We start from the raw sequence: 12779 nt of genomic DNA on the forward strand, positions 1-12779 counted from the left end.
AGGGAGAGAGGTTTTAGCTGGTCAAGCTGGAGAGGGCCAGCCTATGCTGGTGTTAACTGGTCAAGCTGGAGAGGGCCAGCCTATGCTGGTGGTTTTAGCTGGTCAAGCTGGAGAGGGCCATCTTATGCTGATGTTTTAGCTGTTTTATACTGGTTTAAGGTGGTACACTACCTTGTTTCCTGAATAGAATATATGATGGTGAATTTCAGCCAGTTGCAAACAGCAGGAGATATATAAAAAAGGTATGTATTAACATAATCCATTAAAATATGAGAAAGTTGAGTGTCAGTTTCATATTTACTGCAAACAACAACGTACCATCATTTATGAAGTAATTTTCATCATAACATTTAGAACATTGGAACAGTTAACAGAATCAGACGGTTGGTTGAGCTGGTCATGAAAATGTACCTAAATGAAGGCTATTTAAAGTCTATTTGTAAACATAAACAAAATAAAATAACACATTAAGTGAACTGAAGCAGAAAAACTTTATTTAAATAAATTACCCTGTTAAAAAACCAGCATAGACCAGCATGGGGTATGCTGGTTATACCAGCAAAACCAGCATATGTTGTGTTTTGATGCTGGTGACCAGCATCCTGTGCTGGTTATGCTGGTGACCAGCATTCCATGCTGGTTATGCTGGTCCAGCATCCCATGCTGGTTATGCTGGTGACCAGCATAACCAGCATGAGATGCTGGCCCAGCAAACAGGCCTGCAGTGGCCCTTTACAAGCCCACTTAGGGCCCCCAGTGGGCTGCCCGCGCAGGTCCCCTGAGAATTTGCTCATTGGCAAAATGTTGGCCCCTCAGTGCTGGTCCCGCATGGGCAGCCCTCATTAACCCCTAAGGAAGCCTGCACTGGCCCTGTATGGGCCCACTTCGGGCTGGCTAGAGGGCGCACAGCAGGCAGGCTTTACCTAGCCTTCAGGAAGCCCTCACTGCCCTCGCTAGGCCCACACTGATTTTGCAGTTAAATCCCCCTATTAATCTAAAACAATAAATCAGTTCCACACATAAATGTATTTCAGCTAGAAGTGTAGTTTCCTTTGGGAGTTCCATACATCTGAAATGGATGTGGTCATTGATGTATGCATTGTCAAAAATGTACAATAGTCAAAAGGATTCCAATCAATTCATTTATTAAATATAAACACATTACACTGAATGAAAAATGTTCTACTCTGCACATTACAGCCTTATTAATTTAAGACAGGGTTGTCAAACTGGTGCCATGGAGAGCCAAGAGGCTGCAGGTTTTCATTCCAACCGAAACCTCCACCAGGTGATTTCACTGATTGGTTCCTCCTTTCTGATACAAGGTGAGGTAATCAGTGAAATCATGTGGTGATCTATTGATATCTATTGTTCGTGACCCCCTAACTCTTCCTACTAAACATGGTCAATGGAACATGAGAGGAACTGCAGTCAAAATCCAAATATGAATGATTCAAATTCAGTTACTAGTGGCACATTTTTCAGCCCATACTTCAAACAAAGAAAAAGCAAAAACTCTGACCTCTGATGCTGAAAATATATTCTTGTGTGCTGCTAACATGTCCATATTTCAATTGAGGTGATGTATTGATTGGCAAAGCTCACTCTTCCCCCAAAGTCTCTTGGGTAGTCAGCCGACGATGGTAGCGCTCCATTCGTCCACCCGCTGTCTCTTGAATTCCGTAGCCACACCTTCATCTCATCCTCAACTTCAGACTCCTGAGGACTTGGCTGGAGGGAGCATTTTCTTACAGCCTCTGAAACATAAACGTAAAGGGGCCTATATAAAATACTGTGTGTAGTGAGCAGTATCTATATGCTATTTCTAATACCAGTGTTATCAAACAGTCATTTATTTTTGGCGGGCCGCCACAATATCAACACTGTCCTCCACATATTAATTTTCTATTTCCAGAGTTGCCACCATGTTCAATCACTTAGACAGTGTAGCAGTGAATAATATGTTAAATATGCCGACAGAGTGGATGTATTCCTTCTTTGTGTGTGTGTGTGTGTGTGCTTGAGTGAGACAGAGATATACCTTAATCTCTCTACTCTGTGTCACGAACCAGGAAGTCAAGATCAACTCCTCTTCTGTCTGTACTTCTTGGTTTTCTGTCTCTGTTCTGGAAGAGAGAGTAGGGTGGGAACAAAGAGGGAGAGAAACAGAGGGATGGAGTGAGAGAGAAGGAGAGTAGAGAAAGAAGGCCAAGACGTGGGTAATTTTCCTTGTGAAAGACAATAAAAGCACGTTACAGTATCTGTTTATTCTAGAATTCACACTGTTTGTTTGAAGATAACATTTGACATTATGAGCATATTTGGGTGTGTCATTTGTTGTCATTTGTTGTACAGGGCTCCAGACTGCGACCAAATGGTCACTTTTTGCAGCGACCCTTGAGACAGCGCAAGCATATTTGGCAACCACTTGCACGTGTGCAACTTGTAAATTTGCTGATATTTTTTTTATGTCTAAAAATGTCCAGGAACTAGCGGTTATGAAGGGAAGGAGTTTTAGGGAGGTGTCGTTCGGACCTGATCACATCTGGATCAGCTGTCAGTCAGTTCAATAGCTGTTTGTGTCTGAGCACATCAGTGCTGTAATATTAGGCTCACAGCCATATGAGTTTCTCTCTCTGTACTGTTACCTGATCAACAAACATCTGCACTGAATAAAAACCTGCATGCAGTATTTAAACTGTGCACTGTCAGGCAGCGGCACACAAATAAGTTTTACTGAAAAGAAACGTTAATATTTTTGATTATTAGTATTGTCTGTTTTCACTGATGTCCTGATTTTAAAGTCACGGTTTAATAACCCAGAATATAAAAGTGTCTTTTGTTCATCACACTTTATTGAGGCTAAATGCTTCAGGAAAAATTTTCTTTTATCACTTTTATCAGTGCTCAATGGTCAGCCTGAGAAGTGTTTTTTTTCCCCCTAGCAAACAGACTCATCTACTCTTTCTGACTTAAGTCCATAAAAATAATCCAAATCCATAACAGTTCACATGGGAAGTAGCTACTGATGAAAAGAAAACTATTTCTGATTAATGCAGTCATTTAAAAACTGACTGGTAGTTCTGGAATAAAAACAGCTGCTTGGTAATATTATCTCTGCTAATACTGACCACCATGCTGCCCATTACAAGTCACTTACATGCATCAGACACCGGCCTCCAAGTACCACTTCATTTTTAGCCATAAAAAAAAGCTGTGTACGTTAAGCCCTGACTGCTAATAGTCTATTTTAACGTACAGTAGCCTTTAAAACTTGGTACACAATACATTTCTCTCGCTGTGTTTCTCCACTGTGCTTGCCTCCTCACTCTTACACGTACTGAACTCCGTTTTACACTGTGGACCCTCCGCGACTAGCATGAGTCGTGAAGTGCCGTGAGGATGCGCAAACCGGCGCAAACAAAGTGGACTTGAGTAAGTAGAGGGTGTAAGGCCATGTTTAACAAATGCCCCCTCTGTCTCCTGTCCGCAAAAACATAGTACATACGGAGAGACTGTGACGTTAGCTGAAAAAGGCACAGACCCACACCGAGGAGTGTAGGTGGTGTGACCCACGCAGCTGGACCCTCAGCCTTCCTCACGCACACACTCAGACAGGTGAACTCTCTCCCCCCTCAACATGGATTATTAAAATTATAGTCAAAGAAAAACGTCGGCAAATTCGACGCACAACGACGCGCGTGCTTTGCGAGAGTAGTAGAAAATATTGGCGCTGTCTCAAAAACGGCAAAATGCCACGATCTGGTCTCAGTTTGGAGCCCCGACTGTTGTCAGAAAATTAAATACTCTCGCAGGCCACTGTGGTAATCGGACATGAGGAATATGAGAAACAGGATGATAGGGACCAGTAGCCCAACCTTATATTTATTTTTCGCTGAGTGAAGTTTAAGCTAAGCCAACCGTCAACGTCAAGGTTTGCTAGCTGACAAAGATAGCTAACATTCGTCAACGTTCGAAAAAAAATGGCTAATGGTCTGAATTAACTAAAACCATACTCAAATACAATCCCAGGAGAACACACACTATGACAATATTTGCTGTAACATTAAACTTTAAGATGAAACATTACAATTAAAACTCACCTCGGGAAAATACCACCTTCACCCAGAAGAAGTAACGGTCGCGCTCTGTTCCGGTGAGGCATGTGAAGAGGCTCAAGTGTGTAGTGATATATGGCACCTCTTCAGCAGAAAATAGTTCCAAGCACGGACGTAATTTGGGAGGGCAGTGTTCACTTTTCTTTTATATTTAAAATTCTATTTTCTTCCATATAACTGCCTGAAAATGGCAGATGGTTCTCTGTTACACTCACTTCAAATAAAATTGATGATCACTACTTGCGCTGAATTATATTATGTGTATGTATATATATATATATATATATATATATATATATATATATATATATATATATATATATATATATATTTTTTTTTTTTTTTTTTTTTTTTTTTTTTTTTCAGTTTCTCCCCTCCTGTGATATTCCCTGGTCAATTTCATTTTCACATATACCAGTCTGCGATAATCCATCCATTTATATGCCTGAGTTTAACTATTGTCAAAATAATTCAGAATTTCTCCTTATTTTTTTTTAACTAAAAAAATGAGGTATAATTTTATGTAAATGAGGTCTATTGACCAAAAAAATGGTAAACTGTTAATTCTGAACCCTGCTAAACCTTTTAAAACATCAATTATCTATTAAAAATTATAGGCTTTTCTTGTTAAAAACAAAAAGTAATATTTGTTCATGAGTTTTTAAGTGATCATGTGTAGACACAATCCAATTCAAATAATGGATTTTTTATGCATTCTGTGCAGAGGCTATAAATGCAGTCTCTCTCTGAATTTCAAATTACATTAAAAAAAAAAAAAAAAAAAAAAAAAAAGCCGCCAAAGTGTGGGAAATGACTTTGGGCTGCCTGCACAAAACCAGCATGGGCCCAAAGGTACAAAAGTTGCTCTGGACCCAAATGGGCTGGCCCACACTGGGCCAACATGGGCTTTCTGTGGGCAATCCACTATTATGGGCTGCTTACGGAGAGCCCGTGGTGAGCTCAGAGCTTTGGGCCTTGCCTGGGCAAGCCAGCACTGGGCCTGTGTAGGTTTGGTCTGGGCTGGCCCTAGCCCACAGTGCCCACAAAAAGCCTGCGTGGGCCCCACTGGGGCATGTTTGCTGGGGGATGCTGGTCCAACAACATCCCATGCTGGTCCACCAGCATCCACCAGCATTCCCATGCTGGTCCACCAGCTACACCAGCATCAGACCAGCACTAACCAGCATTAACCAGCATAGACCAGCAAAGAATCCATGCTGGTCTATGCTGTTTTTTTCTTGCTGGCCATCCAGCTGGTCCAGCTCGACCACCAGCTTTCGTGACCAGCTAACCAAGCTGGCCACCTGTACTGATGGACCAGCAACACCAGCCTGACCAGCTTGTCCAGCCTGGTAAACCAGCTAAACTTGCCTAAAACCAGCTAAGACCAGCCTGGACCTGCTACCAGCTTTAGCTGGTTTAAGCTGTTTTTTTCAGCAGGGTGGTTATTTTGTTATTTGTTTTTTAATCTAACACCAAAATCCAAAATATGCCTGGTTTTTCATAGTTCAATTTTAGGCTCGGATCAAAAATACGAAATGGAAAAACGGGAATGAGGACTGAATTTGATTTTATTATTTAATTGGTCCGGTTTACGTGACCCAGAAGTTTGGTAATGAGCGGTAGCTCACAGCAGATCACAGCAGCCAGGTGCATTCAGTCCCGCCACCCTGATCACCGCCACCATGGATAGTTATTAGGCTACGTGTTGTTTCGAGGACCAAAGCGGGTGGGCGCGGTACCGTCCGGTGCCGCGGTCAGCCCGCCTGATGCCGTCCGGTGCCGCGGCTGGCCCGCCTGATGCCGCGGCCGACTGGCGCCGCGGTAGGAGTAGTAACATGGAAAGGCGCAAGCCAGTAATTTCGCCTAGGGCAGCAACATAGGCAGAACCGCCACTGTGCAATTTCACAGAAAAGGGCTGGGTTTCCCAGATCGGTTAAGAAGGTCTCTGGAGCTACTACCCATCATTGTTAAGAAGCTCAGCTGATTTTTTCGGTTGTCATGTCCTCTTCTTTTAGTCACACGCTTTGGTCCTTGAAACAACACGTAATAACTATCCATGGTGGCGGTGATCAGGGTGGCGGGACTGAATGCACCTGGCTGCTGTGATCTGCTGTGAGCTACGGCTCATTACCAAACTTCTGGGTCACGTAAACCGGACCAATTAAATAATAAAATCAAATTCAGTCCTCATTCCCGTTTTTCCATTTCGTATTTTTGATCCGAGCCTAAAATTGAACTATGAAAAACCAGGCATATTTTGGATTTTGGTGTTAGATTAAAAAACAAATAACAAAATAACCAGTCACTTTTTCATTTTTTAATTTTTGATTGGCAATTGAAAATAGAAAGAACGAATGATACACGGATTGACTTGATATTCCATAGTTTGTTTTTCAATGTCACACAAAAAACAAATAACAAGTCGTTTTTCGAACCTTTGATGTTATGCTCAGGTCAAAAAAAGAACATTTAAAAAACGGTCTCAGGGCCGAATTTGATTTTGATATCCAATCTTTCTGATTTGTGTGGCCCGGAAGTTATTAGGCGTATGGACTTCTTCATTTGTTGTGATTACCAGTAGGCTATGTTCGGGCGCTTACAATGGCCACATTGGAGTCGCATGCTGACTTTATCAAGGAGTTATTTAGAACAGGCAAGACTCATGCGGATATTTCCACCACGCTGCAGCAGATGGGAGTCGAGAGATGCTCAGAAATGAGTGTTAGAAGATTTTGTGCAGTGGCGGTTCTGCCTATGTTGCCACCCTAGGCGAAATTACTGGCTTGCGCCCTTCCATGTTACTACTCCCACCGCCCCCCAACCTCCCACCCCCCGACTGATGCCACGGCACCAGTCGACCGCGGCATCAGGCGAGCCGGCCGAGGCACCGGTCGCTCATCTGTCAGATCCGGCAGACCTGACCGGGTGGTCTGCCGACCTACCCGCCTGATGCCCGCCGGGGGCTTGCCCATAGCAAAAACCTTCCCTGATTTTGTGCAAGACACAACCTGAAATGTAAACGACTCGTTACGGTGTTACGGATTAATTGGTTTCGATGTTATCTGGTGACCTTTGTTTGTTTTCAGCGTGTTGGTGGTTCATGCGGTTCAGTGAAACAGTGGGATCAGAAATCTACTCCATATTTTGCTTATTTTTCTTCAGAATAAGAAATTGTCCACCTGGGGTTCGATACGGGTGGGAAACGCAAAGGAAAGATTGTAAGTTCTTTACTTGGACCACCAGGCTATCGTACCTGCTGTGACACTAATTCAACCACATTCAACAACTTACCCTTCATGATAAAGTTTGATGCTCTCCTTTTTATAGTGTGGCGGTGGATGCAGTTGTTGCATCCACTGGGGAATCGATTTCTATTGTAGGCTAAACTGCAGGGCCAGCTGTATGCATGTTGCTATGTGTCAAATTCATTGTAGTCGCTATAGTTGCTATGTGTGTGTGGCTGTTATCATCACTGTAACAGCGGTCACAAGTTAATCTGGCAAAGGTATTCAGAGCCTGGAAGAAGCCGTGTGATTATTGCCTGACATTTACTATGTGGTTGGACTATTCCCGTAGCAGGTATGATAGCCTGGTGGTCCAAGTAACATGGAAGGGCGCAAGCCAGTAATTTCACCTAGGGTGGCAACATAGGCAGAACCGTGGAAATATCCGCATGAGTCTTGCCTGTTTTAAATAACTCCTTGATAAAGTCAGCATGCGACTCCAATGAGGTCACTGTAAGCGCCCGAACGTAGCCTACTGGTAATCACAACAAATGAAGAAGTCCATACGCCTAATAACTTCCGGGCCACTGTTTTTTAAATGTTCTTTTTTTGACCTGAGCATAACATCAAAGGTTCGAAAAACGACTTGTTATTTGTTTTTTTGTGTGACATTGAAAAACAAACTATGGAATATCAAGTCATTTTTTTATTTTACTGTTTTTTGATTATCAATTGAATATCAATTGAACGAATCATACACGGACCCTCTTGGCCCTCCATGGCATGAGTTTGACACCTGTGCTCTAGTGTTTGAAGAAAGAAAGAAAGAAAGAAATAAAGAAAGATTTTCTCGTGCGCCCCCAAGTAGATTGCGCCCTTGGCATTTGCACTGCCCATAGCAAAAACCGTCCCTGCTGCCGAGTCTGCCAGCACAGCGGGATACTGCTGCAACTCTCTCTCACTTGTTTGCGTTGCGCACGCACAGCTGGTTGTCTGTCTGTCACTGAAAGTTTAGCCTCCAATTCCAATCCAGTCTCTCACTCTCTCCACCAGTCACATAAAAATGAAACGTCATAATCAATAACAGAACACATAATTCTATTTTTTATTATTATTATTATTTAAAAAAAAAAAATCTCCCACAGAACCCGAAGCAGGCCCGAAAATGTCGGGTCGGGTCGGGTCTTAATTTTCAGGCCCGATGAGAACTCTACCTCCCAACACATCGCTTCCCGACACAACACCACCGGACACACCGATTCCCGACACCCCACTTCCCAACACATTGCCTCCCGACACACCTCACCGCTCTCCGCCTCCCAACACACTGCCTCCAGCGTCGGGCGGCTGTTGTTGTGATAGGCTATACCTGTCACAGGCGTAACTTTCTTTTATGGGCTATATGTAGGGTAACCGTTTTATAAAAGCAGCACCCGCGGCCCGGGTGCCGCCACCCGCGGCCCGGTTTCATGACTGATTCCCGGCCTGACAGGGCCCAGTCCAACCCTGACTGTAACTCACGGCTTCAAAGGGCTTATTGATTTTATAAAACGGTCACCCTACATTTAGCCCATAAAATAAACACACAAGGAAAAATGAGAATTAGGCTATTCATTCTTCCACCAAGCAAGATAGAGTGGACAGAATGGTTGCCAAGTAACACAGATGCTAAGATTGCTTTTTCATCTAGTGCCAGCATCATGTCACATCAGGCTATTTGGGCTTGTTAATGTTGAATTGGATATTTCCATTAATAGCACAATTGTTAAAATAGTGTTCAATTATGTTTGGACTCCTCTTTTGGTGGTGTGCGTGTAGCGACAGGTTCGCTTTTGCACAGACGTTTGTGCGTTTGGCGACGTGCGTTTTTGCGCAGACGTATGCCTAATGTCAGTTTTAACAATAACAATAATAATAATAAAAGTAAACTGTTAATTTACCATACATCGGCGCTGTCACACTGTGTCCGCTTTGGGTGGAGATAAAAGGCAGGTGGATCAGGAGGCAGCAGGGAGAGGTAGGCTATTTCTCCAGGGAGGCCACTGGACATAGTGGGTTACCCGGCTGCTCATATATGAATCCCTTCAGGCTGTCTATTTTTTTTTTTTTTTTTTTTTTATTTACTTTTTGGCAGCATCTTTGTGATTTGGCAGCCAGGTGAGAGACCTGTACTTTTGTTTGTTTGTTTAATAGATGTGTCGGGAGGTGGTGAGTCGGGAAGCGAGCGGCTCTGTGTCGGGAGGCTGTGTGTCGGGAAGCAGTAGCCTATGTAGGCAGGTGTTGTGTCTGGAAGCGGTTTGGCGGGAGGCGGTGTGTCAGGTGGCGTTGTGCCGGGAGGCGGGAGGCAGTGTGTCGGGAGGCAGTGTGTCGGGAGGCAGTGTGTCGGGAGCCGGAGAGCGGTGAGGTGTGTCGGGAGGCAGTGTGTCGGGAAGCGGGGTGTCGGGAAGCGGTGTGTCCTGTGGTGTTGTGTCGGGAAGCGATGTGTTGGGAGGTAGAGTTCTCATCGGGCCTGAAAATTAAGACCCGACCCAACCCTACCCGACCCAACATTTTCGGGCCTGCTTCGGGTTCTGTGGGAGATTTTTTTTTTTTTTTTTAAATAATAATAATTAAAAAATAAATAAAAAAAAAATAGAAAAAATAGAATTATGTGTTCTGTTATTGATTATGACATTTCATTTTTATGTGACTGGTGGAGAGAGTGAGAGACTGGATTGGATTTGGAGGCTACACTTTCAGTGACAGACAGACAACCAGCTGTGCGTGCGCAACGCAAACAAGTGAGAGAGAGTTGCAGCAGTATCCTGCTGTGCTGGCAGACTCGGCAGCAGGGACGGTTTCTGCTATGGGCAGTTCAACTGCCAAGGGCGCAATCTACTTGGGGGCACACAAGAAGAAAAAAAAAAAAAAAAAATCTCCAGTTTTCTAGACTACCGTACTGATCCGCACATGCCGCGGCACCATCAGTCGGCATCAGGTGGGCCGGCCGTGGCACCGTCCGGCACCGTGCCCACCCGGTCAGGTCTGCCGGATATGACAGGAGAGTTGCCTGATGCCGGCAGGCTTAGGTTCCAGAGTGTGGATACCCGACCGCCCGAATCTGTTAGGCCTCAAAGTGTCAGGACAGGGTTAGACAAAAATTTAGAAATTAGGTTTGGATTCAGTTCAGGTTTGGTCACATCGATGTTATTTCAGTGAATCTCCACTGTGATAATGACAAAAACGATGGACCTTCGTCCTGTGTAGTGCTGGAGTTTCCGTGATGACACTGAAGGCAACACATGGACTATTTCAGGTGGCAGATGTGACCTAACGATGGAGGACGAGCAAAATCTGGGATTCGGGTCGGGGTCAGACACAAAAACAGGATGCCTGGGGCGTCCCGGTGGCTCCCACCTGTTCAGGCTGCGTCCCGACCGCAGCGCCCCGGGTTCGAATCCGACCTCAGGCCCTCTGCTGCAGGTCGTCCCGTCTCTCCGTCCCCTGCCTGTCCCGTCTCTCTCTCTCTGGGAGGCTTTTATCAGACCAGGTTTCTGCTGCACATCTGGGGCAGGAGGAGCAGATCAGCCCAGCTGCTGCATGTCTGAGAGAAGGCTGAGCCAAAAAAGTGATTAAATGAGTAAATAATGATAATAACAATGATAATAATAACTATACATGTTAATTTATAAATCACTTTTCAAGTCAAATTTCAAAACAATAGCAGGCCCAAATTCACAGACTAACACAGAGAGCCATGACGATCACGGGTGTCCGCCAACATCCCAGTCTTCAACATATTTTCCAACAAACCATAACTAAACAAGCACAGAAAATCATCTCAGATCCAACCCATGTTCTCCACCCTGAACATCAGCCCCTCCCTTCAGGCAGACTCCCCTAAGCAAGCACAACCACTTCAAAAACTCCTTTGTGCCGCTTTCTATTAAGGTCCTGAACACCACCTAGGCAGAAACACTGCAAAAACTCAAAATCTTACCAAGATTATTTGTCTTATTTCAAGTCAAAATATCTTATTTCTAGTCAAAATATCTCATTACATATAAAATAAGACATGATCACCTCAGATGTAACTTGTTTTTAGACAATTTCACTTGTTTCAAGAGAAATTTCACTTGAAGTGTAATAAGATATTTTGACTAGAAATAAGACAAATATTCTTGGTAAGATTTTGAGTTTTTGCAGTGAATGTGGAGATGCGACTGTACTTTTCTTTTTATATTGCTTAAGTGTCACTCCTCACTGTGTTATTGTAATATGTGTGTGTATGATGATGCAAAGGGCATGTGCACTGGAGTGGAGGCACTTGTTCTCCTGCTGTATTTTATTATGTCTGTAAGTATGGAGCTGCTGTTGCCTTTTTTATCCAGACACTGCAAAGTCCAAAACAAATTTCCCACTGGGACAATAAAGGCTTATCTTATCTTATCTTATCTTATCTTATCTTATCTTATCTTATCTTATCTTATCTTATCTTATCTTAAAACATAAGCAACAAAAAACAACAAGACAATGGCCTGAGAACATGGAAGGACACCCTGTCAGCTGCTGTAGAGTTAGTCCAGTCATTTTAGGCCAAAATTGGGGTCAACCTGGGACAAACTGCAAGAGAAGCAAACTCAACTGATTCTGTATCCTCAGTTTGTCCTGAGTGAGGGGGAAAAAGTCCCAAGAAATCCCATTGGTGGAAAGTTTTGAAAATCACCTCTATATGACCATATAATACCAAAAAACAGCCTTTTAACACACAGGGGAAAGGGGTTCAACATTTTAATAGCTTACTATATAAATAGTAACCTTTTAATTCACTGTTTAAATGTCTCTTCTGGCATTTATTCCTTATATTCCTTATTAGCGCATATCAAATCAGATAATGTGTGATATGCATGTGTAAACAGAATAATTCAAAGAACTTGTAACTGACTTTTTTTCTTGTCTTTGTGTGTGTAATCAACTTGTGAATTTTTATAGTGATATCTGAAAGTAAAATGTTGAACCTCCTGTCCCATCAGAACTTACAAACTTACGATATGAAATCTGTCTCTGGCCGGCCTCTGAAGCCGTTTTGTGTTTTTCCTTTGGCCCCGCCCACTGCAGGACCCGGTCACGGGCCTGCTGCCGTCCTCGGAGCAGCAGAGCCACGCCTGGGTGCGGGACAACGTGTACGGCGTGCTGGCCGTGTGGGGCCTGAGCCTCGCCTACCGCAAGAACGCAGACCGTGACGAGGACAAGGCCAAGGCCTACGAGCTGGAGCAGGTGAGGTCAGAGACACACCTGCACACACCTGGGCCGGACACAAACACATCACCTCCCTCAGCGTCAGAGGCTGGGAAAGCCAGATGTCTGAGCCGCAAGTGAAGTCATCACTGAGCCAGAGAACGAGCTCAGATCCTATTGAGAAAATAAAAGTATCATCGTTATGATGGAAAAATAT

The sequence above is a fragment of the Myripristis murdjan genome, chromosome 3, assembly GCF_902150065.1.
Source record: "Myripristis murdjan chromosome 3, fMyrMur1.1, whole genome shotgun sequence".
Taxonomy (NCBI): Eukaryota; Metazoa; Chordata; class Actinopteri; order Holocentriformes; family Holocentridae; genus Myripristis; species Myripristis murdjan.